Source organism: Pleurodeles waltl, unplaced genomic scaffold, assembly GCF_031143425.1.
Source record: "Pleurodeles waltl isolate 20211129_DDA unplaced genomic scaffold, aPleWal1.hap1.20221129 scaffold_39, whole genome shotgun sequence".
Classification (NCBI taxonomy): domain Eukaryota; kingdom Metazoa; phylum Chordata; class Amphibia; order Caudata; family Salamandridae; genus Pleurodeles; species Pleurodeles waltl.
In genome coordinates this window covers 383578-402240 of record NW_027150097.1, presented here as the reverse complement: position 1 = coordinate 402240, position 18663 = coordinate 383578, and the positions used below count along the sequence as shown (strand labels likewise).

At 44.6% G+C, this 18663-nt stretch overlaps 1 non-coding gene across 1 annotated transcript; it reads right to left on the bottom strand.

Moving 5' to 3' along the window:
• On the bottom strand, positions 1-72 carry TRNAE-UUC (transfer RNA glutamic acid (anticodon UUC)). Its single transcript has one exon. It is a non-coding gene; the product is annotated as a tRNA-Glu (tRNA).
• Positions 73-18663: the final 18591 nt, after the last annotated feature.

Genomic DNA, 18663 nt, shown 5'->3' with positions numbered 1-18663 from the left:
TTCCCATACTGGGAGTTGAACCCAGGCCACCTGGGTGAAAACCAGGAATCCTAACCGCTAGACCATATGGGAACTGTGAACTCATCATACAGCTCAGTGTATGTGAGGTGTCTCCTAGGTCACAGTGCATTCCGTACACTGAGAGTTATATTCTTCTTCTCAGTAGTACACAATCAATTGGGGTAACAGACACTTCACTTCTGACAAAAGAGAAGGAATGACCAGAAGTCATCATTTCTGCCACAACCTGTCAGGTCTCATTATTTACAACCTTAGAGCTTCTACACATACACAGAGCCCAGGACACGGAGGACAGCAGCAGTCCCTGCATTCACTATTACTAACCCCTCCCCTTGAGCCAGACAAAGCCACGCCCCATCCGTAGGACACTCCTGGGTTTCCTCACCAGACTGATGGCCCCACAGACCCCTCTCCAGTTATCTTCCAGCTGCTTCCTTGACGACTCTCCCCTGCAACTGTCACAGGCTCCAGGCTGCCCTCCTGGGGCTCGAGTTATACTCCTTCTCTATCTACTAACAGCACCGACTCCAGTCCTGACACTGGATTGGTTCACACAGAGAAGAAACAGCTCAGAAGTAGTCTGTGTTGTTCCCAGGTACCTGCATCTTCACAGAGTGACTGCCAGGGGGCAGCACAGCCAAAGCAATCACAGCCCACAAGGCTACAAATCATCAATCGGATGTCAGCAGCCTTGTCAGAGGCGCAGAGACTAGTAATTCCACAATATTTTGGGACAGCAGAGGAAGAAGCAAGTGCTGAGCTGAAGTGGTCACTGCTGTTTTGTCACAACACCAGACATATGTTCTTAAAAGCATGTAAGCGCACATTCTTAGGCATTCTCGGTCGTCTTCTCCCTTTCTGACATTATACCAATTGTATACACCCGAATGGAGAAAAGTTAAAATATAAGGTACTAGGAATATGCGCCAAAGGTAGGCAAATTAAACATTTCAAGTACAAATATTACCATATTTATTGATGTAAAATGTAAACAAGTTAGACTGAAAATATGTGTGTGTGTTTACAAAGGATGTCTAAAGTGTATGCTGTGAGGTCAGGTTGCAGTTCACTACTTGCACTTGTGCCTTTCACAAGCGTGAGTACCCAGTTACACTAATGTCTGCTCTGACTTGTTATTCTGAGAGTCATGTGCTAAAGGGGGGCTTCCACCCTAGTTTGAGGGACCAGAGTACGAATGCCCCAGGGCACAGGAAGTACACAGTCCTCGTTGATACAACTGTGGCCCAGTAACTTCTGACTGCCCTTTGACCCCACAGACTGGCACATATATGTCATCAGACTATAGCACCGTGGTACATATGCACACATGTGCATGTACACGTCAGCCAGTTTTTTATTCATTTATGTGCTAATACTGTTCAGCATCAGGATGTGATGTCGAAGGAGACTGGTGGAGAGCGCCGAAGTCTCTGGTATTTCAAGACAAAACTAGAGACCTTTTCACACTCATATACTGCTCCAGGCAGATCTTCCACTGCAAATGCAAGTTATATGAGTCCAGCTGAAAACTGTTTATTTTTGGGAACTTGCTTTAGTCAAATGTTACCATTTGCAACTCACAAAAAAAAAGCAAAGGGCAATTTCATACATTAACACTTTGGTAAAGTCGTTCTTTCACACCGTACATTTCCGTAAGTTTCTCTCTCCTTGTAAGTTATCCGGTGTGAAGGCCAAGTGGAGTCAGGTCCACACTGTGCATCTTAAAGTTGAGTAGCCACAGTAGAGAGGTGTCCACACAGACACAGGAAGTAGACAACACCTGTGTGTAGCATCAAGTGTCCCCAGCAACGCCTATAGAATAATGTATAGATGCCCCCAAACCGCAGAAACCACGAGGGGAATGAAAAGAGGAAGAGACGGGTTATGTCAGAGATACAAATGGTTTCCTGCTCAAGACCTGCAATAAATTAAAACAAAAGTATTATTACAAACATTCCAGGTCCTACCGATATTGGAACTCAGATTGCTGGATTCAGAGTCAAGAGTGCTAATCATTACACGATGGAACCAACGTCCACGATCCTCAACCCTAGGAGTCCTGAAGCAGTGTCAGTCGCCACCTACTGTCTATCGCTTGAATTCGTTCACACTGTAAATCAAACATGACAATTCCAACAGCACACCTAAAATGTGTATTTCACAAGTAATAACATAAAAACAGAAATATACTTTTGCTGATACAGAAACAAAGAAAACGTCTTGTCTGATGCTTTGAAATCTCCATTTAGCATGGCCCCTTAATTAACCACCAAGAGTCTTTGCACGGCTGGGAACCTTCGTAAAAGGGTCAGTGGGTCACTGTGAATGCAGCAGATCTTCACCCTTGTATTTCTTACAAAGAAGCAGAGTTTTATTCCAGGTACAGGAGGCATCTCTGGTGTCTGATACTACCGGTAGTGTTCAGCCTACCCTCTCTGAGAGAGCAGCAGTGAGGGTACAAAGCACACTGGTTGCAAAATGTGGACACTGCAAACAACAGCTGCAATATCACAGATGATATAAAACACATAAAGTACTCAAATCTTATACTAGAAACAACACAGCAGGGGAATCATGTCATAAAACAAATGATGAACCCACAGTATGGACGGGGCAGGTAATAAAATGCGAATTTCCCATGGTGGGACCACAGTCAATTGCTGCCTTCTTCTCTGTGCCCCGGTCTCTTTATATAATCTGTACTTTTTGTTGTGCAATAAAAGAAAAACAAGGAATAACCCTTCATAGTATTAATGTACAAGTCAAGGGCTGGGGAGAGAGGGCTGTAGATTTGGGGGTGGGTGTAAACCTCTGACGGCATTAGATGGAAGCAGAAGACAAAGCAAGTGACATTTATGAAGACTTTAGGTGCATTTAGGTTTATAGAAAAAAACTGAGAAAGATTAAAATGTCTGAGTAGTGAAAAAAAAACCAATGGATTTCCCATCCCAGGATTCGAACCCGGGCTGCCTGGGTGAAAACGTGGAAGCCTAACCGCTAGTCCATATGGGAACTGTGAACTTTTTCTACAGCTTAGTTTATGTGAGGTGTCTCCCAAGGTCACACTGCATTCCGTACACTGAGAGTTATATTCTTCTTCTCAGTAGTACACAATCAATTGGGGTAACAGACACCTCACTTCTGACAAAAGAGAAGGAATGACCAGAAGTCATCATTTCTGCCACAACCTGTCAGGTCACATTATTTACAACCTTAGAGCTTCTACACATACACAGAGCCCAGGACACGGAGGACAGCAGCAGTCCCTGCATTCACTATTACTAACCCCTCCCCTTGAGACAGACAAAGCCACGCCCCTCCCGTAGGACACTCCTGGGTTTCCTCTCCAGACTGATGGCCCCACAGACCCCTCTCCAGTTATCTTCCAGCTGCTTCCTTGACTACACTCCCCTGCACCTGTCACAGGCTCCAGGCTGCCCTCCTGGGGCTCGAGTTATACTCCTTCTCTATCTACTAACAGCACCGACTCCAGTCCTGACACTGGATTGGCTCACACAGAGAAGAAACAGCTCAGAAGTAGTCTGGGTTGTTCCCAGGTACCTGCATCTTCACAGAGTGACTGCCAGGGGGCAGCACAGCCAAAGCACTCACAGCCCACAAGGCTACAAATCATCAATTGGATGTCAGCAGCCTTGTCAGAGGCGCAGAGATTAGTAATTCCACAATATTTTGGGACAGCAGAGGAAGAAGCAAGTGCTGAGCTGAAGTGGTCACTGCTGTTTTGTCACAACACCAGACATATGTTCTTAAAAGCATGTAAGCACACATTCTTAGGCATTCTCGGTTGTCTTCTCCCTTTCTGACATTATACCAATTGTATACACCCGAATGGAGAAAAGTTAAAATATAAGGTACTAGGAATATGCGCCAAAGGTAGGCAAATTAAACATTTCAAGTACAAATATTACCATATTTATTGATGTAAAATGTAAACAAGTTAGACTGAAAATATGTGTGTGTGTTTACAAAGGATGTCTAAAGTGTATGCTGTGAGGTCAGGTTGCAGTTCACTGCTTGCACTTGTGCCTTTCACAAGTGTGACTACCCAGTTACACTAATGTCTGCTCTGACTTGTTATTCTGAGAGTCATGTGCTAAAGGGGGGCTTCCACCCTAGTTTGAGGGACCAGAGTACGAATGCCCCAGGGCACAGGAAGTACACAGTCCTCATTGATACAACTGTGGCCCAGTAACTTCTGACTGCCCTTTGACCCCACAGACTGGCACATATATGTCATCAGACTATAGCACCGTGGTACATAAGCACATATGTGCATGTACACGTCAGCCAGTTTTTTATTCATTTATGTGCTAATACTGTTCAGCATCAGGATGTGATGTCGAAGGAGACTGGTGGAGAGCGCCGAAGTCTCTGGTATTTCAAGACAAAGCTAGAGACCTTTTCACACTCATATACTGCTCCAGGCAGATCTTCCACTGCAAATGCAAGTTATATGAGTCCAGCTGAAAACTGTTTATTTTTGGGTACTTGCTTTAGTCAAAGGTTACCATTTGCAACTCACAAAAAAAAAGCAAAGGGCAATATCATACATTAACACTTTGGTAAAGTCGTTCTTTCACACCGTACATTTCCGTAAGTTTCTCTCTCCTTGTAAGTTATCCGGTGTGAAGGCAAAGTGGAGTCAGGTCCACACTGTGCATCTTACAGTTGTGTAGCCAGAGTAGAGAGGTGTCCACACAGACACAGGACGTAGACAACACCTGTGTGTAGCATCACGTGCCCCCAGCAACGCCTATAGAATAATGTATAGATGCCCCCAAACCGCAGAAACCACGAGGGGAATGAAAAGAGGAAGAGACGGGTTATGTCAGAGATACAAATGGTTTCCTGCTCAAGACCTGCAATAAATTAAAACAAAAGTATTATTACAAACATTCCAGGTCCTACCGATATTGGAACTCAGATTGCTGGATTCAGAGTCCAGAGTGCTAATCATTACATGATGGAACCAATGTCCACGATCCTCAACCCTAGGAGTCCTGAAGCAGTGTCAGTCGCCACCTACTGTCTATCGCTTGAATTCGTTCACACTGTAAATCAAACATGACAAATCCAACAGCACAACTAAAATGTGTATTTCACAAGTAATAACATAAAAACAGAAATATACTTTTGCTGATGCAGAAACAAAGAAAACGTCTCGTCTGATGCTTCGAAATCTCCATTTAGCATGGCCCCTTAACTAACCACCAAGAGTCTTTGCACGGCTGGGAACCTTTGTAAAAGGGTCAGTGGGTCACTGTGAATGCAGCAGATCTTCACCCCTGTATTTCTTACAAAGAAGCAGAGTTTTATTCCAGGTACAGGAGGCATCTCTGGTGTCTGATACTACCGGTAGTGTTCAGCCTACCCTCTCTGAGAGAGCAGCAGTGAGGGTACAAAGCACACTGGTTGCAAAATGTGGACACTGCAAACAACAGCTGCAATATCACAGATGATATAAAACACATGAAGTACTCAAGTCTTATACTAGATACAACACAGCAGGGAAATCATGTCATAAAACAAATGATGAACCCACAGTATGGAAGGGCCAGGTAATAAAATGAGAATTTCCCATGGTGGGACCACAGTCAATTGCTGCCTTCTTCTCTGTGCCCCGGTCTCTTTATATAATCTGTACTTTTTGTTGTGCAATAAAAGAAAAACAAGGAATAACCCTTCATAGTATTAATGTACAGGTCAAGGGCTGGGGAGAGAGGGCAGTAGATTTGGGGGTCGGTGTAAACCTCTGACGGCATTAGATGGAAGCAGAAGACAAAGCAAGTGACATTTTTTAAGACTTTAGGTGCATTTAGGTTTATAGAAAAAAACTGAGAAAGATTCAAATGTCTGAGTAGTGAAAAAAAAAATGCATTTCCCATACCAGGAGTCGGACCCAGGCACCCTGGGTGAAAACCAGGAATCCTAACCGCTAGACCATATGGGAACTGTGAACTTTTTACACAGCTTAGTGTATGGGAGGTATCTCCCAAGGTCACAATGCATTCCGTACACTGAGAGTTATATTGTTCTTCTAAGTAGTACACAATCAATTGGGGTAACAGACACCTCACTTCTGACAAAAGAGAAGGAATGACCAGAAGTCATCATTTCTGCCACAACCTGTCAGGTCTCATTATTTACAACCTTAGAGCTTCTACACATACACAGAGCCCAGGACACGGAGTACAGCAGCAGTCCCTGCATTCACTATTACTAACCCCTCCCCTTGAGCCAGACAAAGCCACGCCCCTCCCGTAGGACACTCCTGGGTTTCCTCACCAGACTGATGGCCCCACAGACCCCTCTCCAGTTATCTTCCAGCTGCTTCCTTGACGACACTCCCCTGCACCTGTCACAGGCTCCAGGCTGCCTTCCTGGGGCTCGAGTTATACTCCTTCTCTATCTACTAACAGCACCGACTCCAGTCCTGACACTGGATTGGTTCACACAGAGAAGAAACAGCTCAGAAGTAGTCTGGGTTGTTCCCAGGTACCTGCATCTTCACAGAGTGACCGCCAGGGGGCAGCACAGCCAAAGCACTCACAGCCCACAAGGCTACAAATCATCAATTGGATGTCAGCAGCCTTGTCAGAGGCTCAGAGACTAGTAATTCCACAATATTTTGGGACAGCAGAGGAAGAAGCAAGTGCTGAGCTGAAGTGGTCACTGCTGTTTTGTCACAACACCAGACATATGTTCTTAAATGCATGTAATCGCACATTCTTAGGCATTCTCGGTCGTCTTCTCCCTTTCTGACATTATACCAATTGTATACACCCGAATGGAGAAAAGTTAAAATATAAGGTACTAGGAATATGCGCCAAAGGTAGGCAAATTAAACATTTCAAGTTCAAATATTACCATATTTATTGATGTAAAATGTAAACAAGTTAGACTGAAAATATGTGTGTGTGTTTACAAAGGATGTCTAAAGTGTATGCTGTGAGGTCAGGTTGCAGTTCAATACTTGCACTTGTGCCGTTCACAAGTGTGAGTACCCAGTTACACTAATTACTGCTCTGACTTATTATTCTGAGAGTCATGTGCTAAAGGGGGGCTTCCAGCCTAGTTTGAGGAACCAGAGTACGAATGCCCCAGGGCACAGGAAGTACACAGTCCTCATTGATACAACTGTGGCCCAGTAACTTCTGACTGCCCTTTGACCCCACAGACTGGCACATATATGTGATGAAGCAGAAAATGAGGGTTTTGATTTATTAACGCTTAAACGTAGTGCTGAAATAATCATGTGTGACATTAACCGAATTAATAAAGATTGTACGGGGACTAAATGTGCCCTCAGAGTAGTTTGCCATCATTTATACGCGTGCTTTATATAACGTGGTGAATTAGAATTGCACTAATCCGACATAATCATAAAGGTGTGCTACGATTTGCTTGTTTGAAATGTTTTAGCTTAGCATTACTTTAGCGGAGGCTTTGGCCTAGTTGCCTGGTCTCACGGTTTAGATGTTCGTATTTTTCCAATGTGCTATTAAACGTGTATTTCTGCTTGAAGCTGTACTTTTCCACAGAAACTGTTCACATGCTTATCTTAGAGTTTCGTGCCAGCATGGCATATTTTCTCTTTTAATTCAAGGTCGACTTGCAGGTGCGGACAATGGAGGCTCTGAAAGTGAGCTAATTGGGAGACAATGTTGCGATTTGCGTACCCATCTCCAAGGATAATGTATGCTTAAGTAAAAGCTTGAGAACTGTCGTTTTTGATTGGACGATTTGAAGCTAACCTATGAACCCTCCAATGGAGACCCTACAGGGCTCGAACTGTTGTCTATTAAAACCCAGATGCACAAGAAGAAAGCAGACCATTGCAGCCATTACCAGCTCGATACCCGCCATTATGCAGACTTCGTAGCTATTATGGCCCACTTTGCTGCAACGCCATTTTGAGAGACTTTGATGCTTTCTCTAGTCGAGAGAAAGAGACTTTAACGATTCTTGCCCTAGAGACTTTAACTTTGATCCCTTTGCATGAAGTAGCAGTCTTACCTTGCCGCCGTGAGGCAATTGCCCCGTCCACCCCTGCCCCTTTGTCCCGTCCCATGCTGATCAAGAGACGGTACCTGTGAGACGAAGACTTCCTTGTATGCTGATCGTAATTGGTAAATATGAAAGGAAATTGTAAAATTGCATTGTGTTTCTTTTAGGTAACCAACTGCTGATTTTGATAAGAGCCCTAGCTAGGAGTTTTTTCTAAATTTATGTTGCTAAATTGTTTTTGCATGAAGTCCCACATGCCGATGCTAATTTGAGGTTAGATGAGAATTCCATATGTCGCACGATGCAATTTGAGATCTTGTTATGCTGACTAAATGTATGCCATTAGTTCATTACAGATTATCGTATTAGTGATTTGCATTGCTATTATCGAATGCCTTGTGATTCAAATGCTTCATAGATTGCACTTGTTCCGACGCTATGGACAGCTATTAATGTTCATATATGTTTATCATTTGGTGTTGAGACACATTTATATTGTGCTAGCTTTGTTAATATAGGGAAATAAATTCACTAACTTTGCAATAAACTGGTGTGGTTAGTCCTGGCTGAAAGGTCAGGGTTCGCCGAAATGTATTCTGGACTAATCATTAAGTGTTATGTCGTTCAAGGTATTGCTTATGTACGTTATTGATTATTGATTTGGTGCGACTGATCGATTAAGAGTACAGAGAGTTCCCACTTAGTCAAAAGATTCATCGGCCTAAAGAGCGTCCGAACACAGGTAAATTATTAGTACGGACCGCTCTATCAGTAGATGGTAGCAGAGGACGGTTTCGTCTTTTGGGACCCTGTACTAGTAGAGTACATGGTGTTGGATTAACGGTTACGCATTTTTGAGACCCCACTCGAGAAGTTGAATTAGATTTTCTTGGGTAAAACAGATTGACAGAATGATGATGGGCTAGGTCCACCGCGACTTTCCCGGGATCTCGAAGCTTGCGAATGGAGAGAAAGGAGATGTGGAAACAGCGTTGGCGGTACTAGTGATGGTATGAGTGAAGTTAGGGTTTTGCGCTTGCACAGCTTATTGCCGCAGGGTGTGTGAAAAGGTTGCGAGGATTTTTCTTTTTTTAGGATAGCAGAGGTGCGACTCCGAGTGTAGAAGTAGAGAAGTCGTCGAACTTCATAGAGATATCGGAGGTGCGGCTCCGAGTGTGAGAGTAGGGAAGTCGTCGAACTTCATGTGCGTCTGGCGCTTTGTGCATAAAAAGGTCCACGTGGTTGTTGTTGTTGAGACGGGCCCTGCGAGGTCAAGAGACTCCGGAGTATGTTGATCCATGTTGTGGTCTGGGCGGTTTAGTAGGTTGATCGGGCGTGGTCAACGAGTCGGGTACGTGTGTTAGGGAGTGAAAGAAACTTCGACTTCGGGCTTTGACAAGATTCTAAGTGCACTAGAACAGATCATTGACAAGTTGAGAGTAGGTCTGCGGGTCAGATTTGCTTGCGAATGTGGGGACTGAGAAAGACGGAATAGTGGCCAGAGGCTAGTGAAAAGTCCCGAGGCTAGTGAAAGGTCCCTAAGGTCCTGAAGCGATTGTGTTACCCTTCCTGTAGTAAACCGACAGATCTGTTTTAGTTTTTGGTAGCTCGCGATACATGCAAAAAGTTGTTACGGGAGGAACTGAGTGAAGGAGGACTAGCCGCGAGGCTTTGTCAGCCGCAGTGTGTGTGAGTGTGACGTCACTAGAAGCCGCCCTGGGATAGGTTGGTTGGAGAGAAGGGTCGCGCACGGATTGGACGCAGTCCGTGGGACTCTATTGGAAGGGGAAAGGCAGGTGAAGAGTATTCCGGGAATTAAAGTCACCTATTGATTAAAATTTTTTGTGGAATTAAAGTTACCTATTGACTATAAATTTGGTGAAATAAAAGACGTGAAAATGAAATTCCTTAAAGCATTTAGGAGTGCGATGAAGGGGGAGTCATACATTAAAGCGAGCGTAGGAGAGGAGACGCCACCCGAAGGTACACCAGCTTACATTGTAATGGAGGAAAAAGGGGGAGCTCCGTGTCTTTGGCTAAAGCAATGGCACAAACTGACAGAGAAACATGGGAGCGTAGCGTTCCCGATACATGGGACATTCAATATAAGGATCCTAGAGAATTTGAGATTCGCGATGTACGACATGAAGGTGCCTCCAAGGCCAGCACAGTTTGAGGCTCTAGCAATTTGGGAACTAATGGCCAGACAGCAACAGCAAAAGAAGTTCGAGACCAGAATGAGGAAGGTAGAGAAGACACTAGCGGATGCTAGGTGGGATAATGCACAGAAGGTGTGGAGATCAGATGTATTGCAGGGGATACAATTATTTCCAGCAATTACTAAGGAAGGAGAAGAGACAAGTAAGAAAGCCACCTGTAAGACAGACAGAAAGTGTTCCAAGGATAGAGAGGACGAGGAAAAGTTGAGAAGAGAAGAGGAGTTAGAGGATGAGGAGTTGATAATGCAATTGCTGAACGACCGTCCACCGCCCTATGCAGAAAATGGACAAGGTCCAAGTACCAGTTCTGCCCCTCCGGCACCGGTGCAGAACAATGAAACTCAGAGTTCAGGAGCATCATCGGGATCTAAGGACCCGAGTCTGCTGTTCACCCCGCAGATACCGCAGGTTAGGAGAATATATCCAGATGTGCCCGTGTTGAAACCAGCAGAAAATTATCAGCCGCAGATGACAGGGTACTACAACGGTGATAACAGTGCAGGAATGATTCTAGATCCAACAGTAAGGGGAGTACAGAATGGTTACAACCAAACAACGGCACAAGCTGAATCAACTCAGTTTTTGATGCCTCAAAAGCAGATGCAGGGAGGAAACGCATATGCTCAAATGACGGGGAGCCAGATGGGCATGCCGGCAATGATGACCCATGGTGTGGGAATGAACATGCCACAGAACATGGGGAATGGACAGAACCCAGACGCGATATCCTTACCCATTACCGTAGGTCCAGCGGTACCTCTGTATAGTCAGCCTAATTCGGGTCTGAACAGTCAGGGATCAATGCTGCAGAATGGGTCAGAAAGAAGGTGCATAGAAAACACTCCAGGGATAACTCCGATAGCGGCTCAGCCAACTGGGTCTGGGTCCTTGATGGAGTTTAGTCCCATATGTGCTCAGTCAACATTGGTTAGGTCGAGCCCCCCACTGATAATACCCTTAACATCGAACACTGAAAAGTTGCCGCAACCATCGATGGCAGTCGATGTGAATGCTACACTGATGGGGGTAAATGCGCAACAGCTGACCCAGTGGTTCAACAGTCTAAATTCCACACAAAGTTCAGGCAGTAGGAAAGGAGAAGAGTACCTGAATAGGATGAGGCTGAACATGGAAGCACAAGAATTGGTGGAAGGGAATATGGGTGCGAACAGGTTAGAGTCCTACACGGAAGAGGAGCTGAGGTATCTATGTCCAAAGATCACAAAAGAAGTAAACAAGGTACATAAAAGTTTGCAGGAAGTAGCGGACAGAAACGGGATTGACATAGACAAAACAAAACACTTGAGCAGAAGCTATAGGTTGGATTTTGGGACCACAGATTTTGAACACATGAGGTCAGCAGGCATGAAGGCACACCTTAGAGAATTGTTGCAGAGTGCACAAGTGTGGAGGTGCTTAGACAAGTGGGAAAGCAGGTGGGTAAAGAGGAAGGATAAGAGGAGGGACAGTGCTACAGAGCACAATGAGAAAAGACCGCAGAGTAGTGATACAGTAACTATGTTACCAATGAGGGAGACAGCAGGGGGAAAATTAGTACATGTACCATGGCACAGAAGCGACATTCAGTCTTTTACGAATGATTTTCCCAAACTGAGAGAGAAACCAATTGAATGGTACCAACAGACGGATAGGTTTGTGAAGCTTGCAAAATGTCTCTGGGAAGACCTGAACACTCTCTTTGAGATCGTGGTTCCGGCAGATTTATGGGAGGATTGCAAAAGAGCTGTAGGTTGGCCGACAAGTGAACCAGAAAGGGACAGGGAGACGGGTGCACCATCACCTACGGTGATGAGCTTGTACTATAAGGTGATTGAGCATTTGAAGATGAAGGTTGCCGCGAAAAATGTGGATTGGCAGAAAATTGATCGAACTGCCCAAGAGGCTAAAGAATCGATTCATAGTTACTATGAAAGGTTGTTGAAAGCGTTCCAGAATTACAGTGGCACGGAAACGATCGAGGCGAAAGATATGCTTCATTTTGTGTTCAGATTTGTGGAAGGGCTGAGACCAGAGATAAGTCAGATGATAAAGTCGCATTTGATTTGCTGGCAGTCGAAACCGATCGATGAAGTCTTGACTTATGCGAAATACTGTAGCGACGAAATTGAAGTGAAACAGAAAAAGCTGAAAGAGAAGGTGATGATGATGCAGCTTAAGGCGGCTCAGACAGGCTTGCAAGGTCTGCAAGGACTGCAAGGGTTGCCAGGGATGAAAGGGTTCCAACAGCAAGTACCGCAACCGCAGCCGCAGTTGCAGGGAAACATGGCGTTTCAGTCACAGGCCAGAGGCAGAGGAGGTTTTGTGAATAATGGTCCGGATTTAAACACTGTTGTGACGGGTGTGCAGGCAATGAAGAAAGTGATGCCGTGTCACGTGTGCGGAAATGTAGGTCATTGGAAACGCGAGTGCCCGATGGTGGTGCAGGAAGGTGCAGGTGCAAGTGTAGGTGTTGGTCAGCAAAACAATGATGTCAATGCATTTCAGACAATGAGAGGACCGAAAATGAGAGGTCCAAACTAAAATTTTCAGACTGTAAATCAATTGCAGGGATTACAACCTATGCAGCCGCAGCAGATGCAGATGCCCCGTATGCAGATGACGCAAATGCAGCCGATGCAACAGCAGTTACCTATGGTACCTAATCAGCAAATGCAAATACCCTTGGCACCAATGAGTCAGCAGCAAGTGATGGTTCCTCCACAGGTAACGGGTCAGGTAATGAGTACAAATGGCACCGTACAACAGTTCCCATTACACAGTGAGAGTGGAATAAACAACGTATGGGAGAGTGAAAGTTCAGGAGAAGAAGGAGACTGTGTGCTTGCGGCATCCTTGGAAGTTGATCAAAGGGGTCCGTACGTAGAGGGAAGAGTAATGGGTCATCGTGTCTCATTCTTGGTTGACACGGGAGCCACACGTTCAACAGTTAAGAGCAGTGAAGTACCAAATTTGCCACTCTCAGGGAGGACAGTTCAAGTGGTGGGAGTAGCAAACAGACATCTGACGAACCCAATTACAGATCCGGTTCCAGTCAGCATCGGTAACTATCAAGGGGTGCATCAGTTTGTGGTATGTGACTCAAGCCCGATAGCACTGTTAGGGAGAGACCTGTTGTGCAAATTGGGTTGCTCGATCATGTGTTCGAACGAAGGAATAACAATCCAGACGAGCAGTGATGGGGAAGAAGAGGACAGTGTAGAGGGGGATGAGATGGAAACTGCAGATGAAGAGTATCCGCTGATTTGTCTCTTCCCGATGATAACTGAAGAAGATATCCCAGCAGAATTACGGGAAACAGTCGGAAAGGAAGTGTGGGACATGACAGGGAAAGAGGTGGGATTGATGAAAGGAGTGGAACCAGTAAAAGTGATGGTAAAGCCCAATGCGATCTTTCCCCAGACCCCACAATACCACATGCCACAAGATACCCTCATGAAAGTTGCCCAACTTATTGATGAATTTGTAAAGCAGGAAGTACTGAAAGAAGTGCTAAGCAGCCCATGTAATTCACCGATAATGGGACTAATAAAGCCAAGTGGGAAAGTCCGACTCGTGCAGGATTTGAGGAAAATAAATGACATCATAATCAAGTGCTGCCCTGTCGTGCCGAATCCAGCTGTGATAATGTTTCAAGTCCCTTGCGATGCTGAATGGTTCTCAGTCATCGATTTGTCACAGGCATTCTTTTCTGTGCCTCTTCATGAGGACAGCCAATTCCTCTTTTGTTTCAAATTCCTAGACAGAGTGTACAGTTGGTGTCGAATTCCTCAAGGGTTTTCTGAGTCACCGTCAATATTCAATCAAGTTCTAAAGAAAGATTTGGAAGAATTAGAATTGCCATTCGAGTCAATTCTAGTACAGTACATTGATGACTTACTGGTTGCATCAAAGACAGAAAGTGGCTGCACAGCCGATACCATTGCTCTGTTGAATCATTTGGGAAGGAATGGACATAAAGTGTCCCCTTCCAAATTACAGTTCTGTCAGAAGAAAGTGAAATACTTGGGTCACCAAATAGAGAAAGGGTCACGGAGAATAATGAAGGAAAGAATTACAAGTATACTCCAAATGAGTCCACCAAAGACAAGGAAGGAGGTGAGGAAGTTTTTGGGAATGGTGGGATATTGTCGCCAGTGGATTCCCAACTTCTCGTCTCTAGCAAAGCCCCTACTGAAATTGACCCAAAAGGATGCCTTGGATGAAATTGAGCTGAAAGGAGACGAGATGGATGCTTTTGTTGAACTGAAAGAATGCATGTGCAGGGCTCCAGCTTTAGGTATGCCTGATTACACAAAGCCTTTCACATTGTTTTGTCATGAACGTGATGCATGTTCTCTGTCTGTCTTGACTCAAGCCCATGGTGGCGTAAACAGACCAGTAGCGTATTTTTCAGCTACTTTGGATCCGGTCGCAGCAGCACTCCCAGGGTGTTTGCGCGCCGTAGCAGCAGTTGGTATCAGCCTCACTCAGAGTGAAGGAATAGTGATGGGACACCCAGTAACAGTCATGGTCCCTCACTCAGTTGAGATACTTTTGACCCGCTCCCGAACGCAACACATGACTGGAGCAAGACTCACAAGGTATGAAACGATAATTCTGGGCTCACCGAATGTGCAGCTGAAAAGGTGCACTACGTTGAATCCAGCAACCTTGCTTCCTGGAGAAAATGCTGAAATTGAGAACACTGAAGACGTCGAGCATGACTGCCTTCAGGTGACTGAATTTTGCACAAAACCCCGACCGGACATCAAGGATACTAAACTTGATGAAAATGACCAAATTCTTTTTGTTGATGGTTCATGTCTAAGAGATGGGATGGGAATTTTGAAAGCAGGATATGCTGTATGCACTGTAACAGGTGTCTTGGAAGCGGGATGGCTTCAAGGAGTCTATTCTGCACAAGTAGCAGAACTTGTAGCCCTTACCAGAGCATGTCAACTGTCTGCATTGATGAAAGTCACCATTTACACTGATAGTCAATACGGGTTTGGGATTGTGCATGACTTTGGACAACTATGGTCGCAGAGAGGTTTCCTGACTTCTTCAGGATCCCCAGTGAAGAACGGGGAGAGGATAAGGGAATTGTTACACGCCATTCAAGTGCCAGCCGAAGTTGCAGTGGTGAAGTGTAGTGCTCACACGAAAGGACAAGACTATGTGTCTCTGGGAAATGCATATGCGGATCAAGTCGCAAGATTTTGTGCCTTGAACTGTATATTGCTAAGGGATGATTGGAATACAATAAGTGAACCAGAACTCGAACCAGCTGAAGCATTTGCCTTGAAGGTCGTAGATACAATAGAGGAACTAAAAGCACTACAGAATAATGTCAGGGAGGATGAAAGAGATTCCTGGATTAAATCACAATGTATAAAGAGACAAGACGAGCTATGGGTTTCACATGAGGGAAAATTTGTTTTGCCAAATGGTCTCTTATCGCAGCTTGCGCGGTTCTATCATGGGCAGGCTCACCTAGGGAGAGATGCCATGATAAGATTGTTCAAAACTGATTGGTTTAACCCCAGATTTCGTCAAGCTGCAGAAGCAGTTTGCCATCGATGTGTCACTTGCCAGCAGATGAACCCAGGGAAGGGAACAGTTGTGAACGCGAGTCACATTGGTAGGGCAAGCGGACCTTTTAGTCGAATGCAGATGGATTTCATTGAGATGCCTGTGCATGGGGGTCTGAAATATGTGTTGGTGATTGTGTGCATTTTTAGTCACTGGATTGAAGCATACCCCACACGTAGAAACGACAGCCTTACAGTTGCCAAGCTATTATTGAGGGAGTTAATACCACGTTTCGGATTCCCGATCTCTTTAGAATCAGATAGGGGAAGTCACTTCAATAACGAGGTGATAAAGTTACTTTGCGAAGCACTGAACATTGAGCAAAAGCTGCACTGTAGCTATCGCCCTGAAGCCTCAGGACTGGTGGAGCAGATGAATGGTACGCTGAAATCGAGAATGGCAAAAATATGTGCATCAACAAATTTGAAATGGCCTGACGCATTGCCCTTAGTGCTAATGTCAATGAGAAACACTCCTGATAGAAAAACCGGATTGTCTCCGCATGAAATTCTCATGGGCAGGGCTATGAGACTTCCTGCAGTTCCCGCAAACATGCTTTTGAATATTACAGATGATATGGTGTTAGACTACTGCAAAGGACTGGCTGACGTGGTTCGCTCTTTCTCTCACCAGGTGGAAGCGACCACCTTGCCACCGATCCAAGGTCCAGGACACGCACTGAAAGCAGGTGACTGGGTCGTGATAAAGAAGCACGTGAGAAAATCGTGTCTGGAACCCCGTTGGAAAGGCCCTTTTCAAGTGATCCTGACGACAACTACCGCTGTGAAGTGTGCGGGGGTTCCCAACTGGATTCACGCCAGTCACACAAAGAAGGTGTTGTGTCCCACAGATGAGGAAGTTGAAGCGCTGAAACTACCAGTGCCTGATAAAACAGTGCTGAGTGCTGAGAAAGAACAGAACCGAACTGAAAGCGAGCAGGCTGAAACGGGAGAGAAAGAGATATTCTCTGACGACGAAGACACCAACTCACTTGGGGGAGACCAAGGAGAAAGTTCAGACAGCGACGAAGAAGCTGCAGGTGACAAAGAACCTGAAGCAGCTGAGGGTAGCAAAAAGCCTGAAGCAGCTGAAGGTGACAAGGAGCCTGAAGCAGCTGAAAGTGATAAAGAGCCTGAAGAAAGTAACGGTGACGAAGGGCTCGAAAAAGGTGAAAAGGCAGGAGAGCCTGATCAGAGGAAGGCTTTCCCAGAAGCAGACGATACAGAAAGAGAAAAGGAGAACGTGATTGATTCCCCGGAAGAAGGGGACAAGGCAGAACAGAACGAAAAGGTTCAAGCTTCCACAGAAAAGATCGCAGGTCCATCAAATGGACATGGTGCAAAGAGAAGGCTAAGTATCTCACCAATAAAAGAAAGGGGTAAAGAAAGTTTGAACGAAGGAGGAAGGCCAAAAGTGAAAGAGAAAAGAAAGGAAGTGACTGTTGTGGAACAATCGTCAAGTGAAGAAAAAGACTTGACAAAAGAGGAGAGTACCAGCGAAGCAGAATCGAAAAGAGAAGCAAAATTGAAAAGGAAAAGGATACCAAACAGGAGGTATTCCGGTCCTGAATGGGCATATGCAGTCAATGATGATTGGACTGATGAGTTTGTATCTCTAAGCATCGAGAACGAAGAAGAAGAAGAGATACCAATAGAAAAGAAAAGTTTCATAGACTCTGTCGATTGAAAGGGTAGTAAATGATATTGCTTGCTACGATCTAAAGTGAAAGAAACAACCAGCTGAGACATTTGCTAAACTGATAAAGACTGAGTTATTGCCGAATTGAGACAAATGCTGCTAACCGATAAGTGACTGGCCTTTTGAAGAAGACGGTGTGAACATTGTGCTCGCTCAGCTTTGTAACTGAATTGCTAAGTAGTTTCGTTTATAAGTGCTTCTAGCTCTCTGATTCTATACAGATCATGACGCAAAATAATAGAAAGAAATATTGTAAATATGTGTGTATAGGCTTGGTAGTTACATGTATAATAATAATAATGGCAATTGTGTTTGGAGTGCATGGAAAGGGGGAAAGTGAGAATATTGAAGCTTCTACTATTGCTCCTGTTACTGTCACTGAACTAACACCATTGAAAAGACTAGCACTGGATGAGAGGCTCTTCCACGATAAGAAAGAGCTTTCGTATAACGTTTTCTATCGCTTATTAACAGAGTATGTTGAGACTATGGATGCAAAAGATTGTTATGTGTGTACCCAGATACCGACATCAGTAAAGGAAGGGGTAACTTATCACCACATGCCTCTTACATATGGGATTACATGTAGTATAGTAATGTCTAGGTTTTATGGTCAAACTAACATACAGTATTTTTACTCGAATTATGATGTTACCTTTGCTTATGTTCCTATAATAGCGCAGCTAAGCCAGACTGCAAAAGATTGGGATTTTAAAATTATGAGGGAATTTTTCGAGCCAATGCTACCTTTTGAGACGGCTCATGCTCATAGGGAGAACCTTACTTGCTCCGTCTCTGCTGTAGAAATAAGCTTTTTAGATCGCACAGATGATAGAAGGGCTCAAATGAAAGCGAAATTAGAAAAGGAGCTACATAAGAGGACGTCAGTAGATAATTATGATTTTGCTGCTATAAAGACACAGGGGAAAATAGCTTTAGATGCTTGGCATGTAGGGAAGTTTTGTATATATCGAGGAGAATCTTATTATGACAATATTTTTGTAGGAGCGAGTGAATGCAAACATACGTTTATTTTTAAGGCCAAATGGACATTCATGATGAACGGACTTGACCCTGTCATTCCAGGTGTATATTACATTTGTGG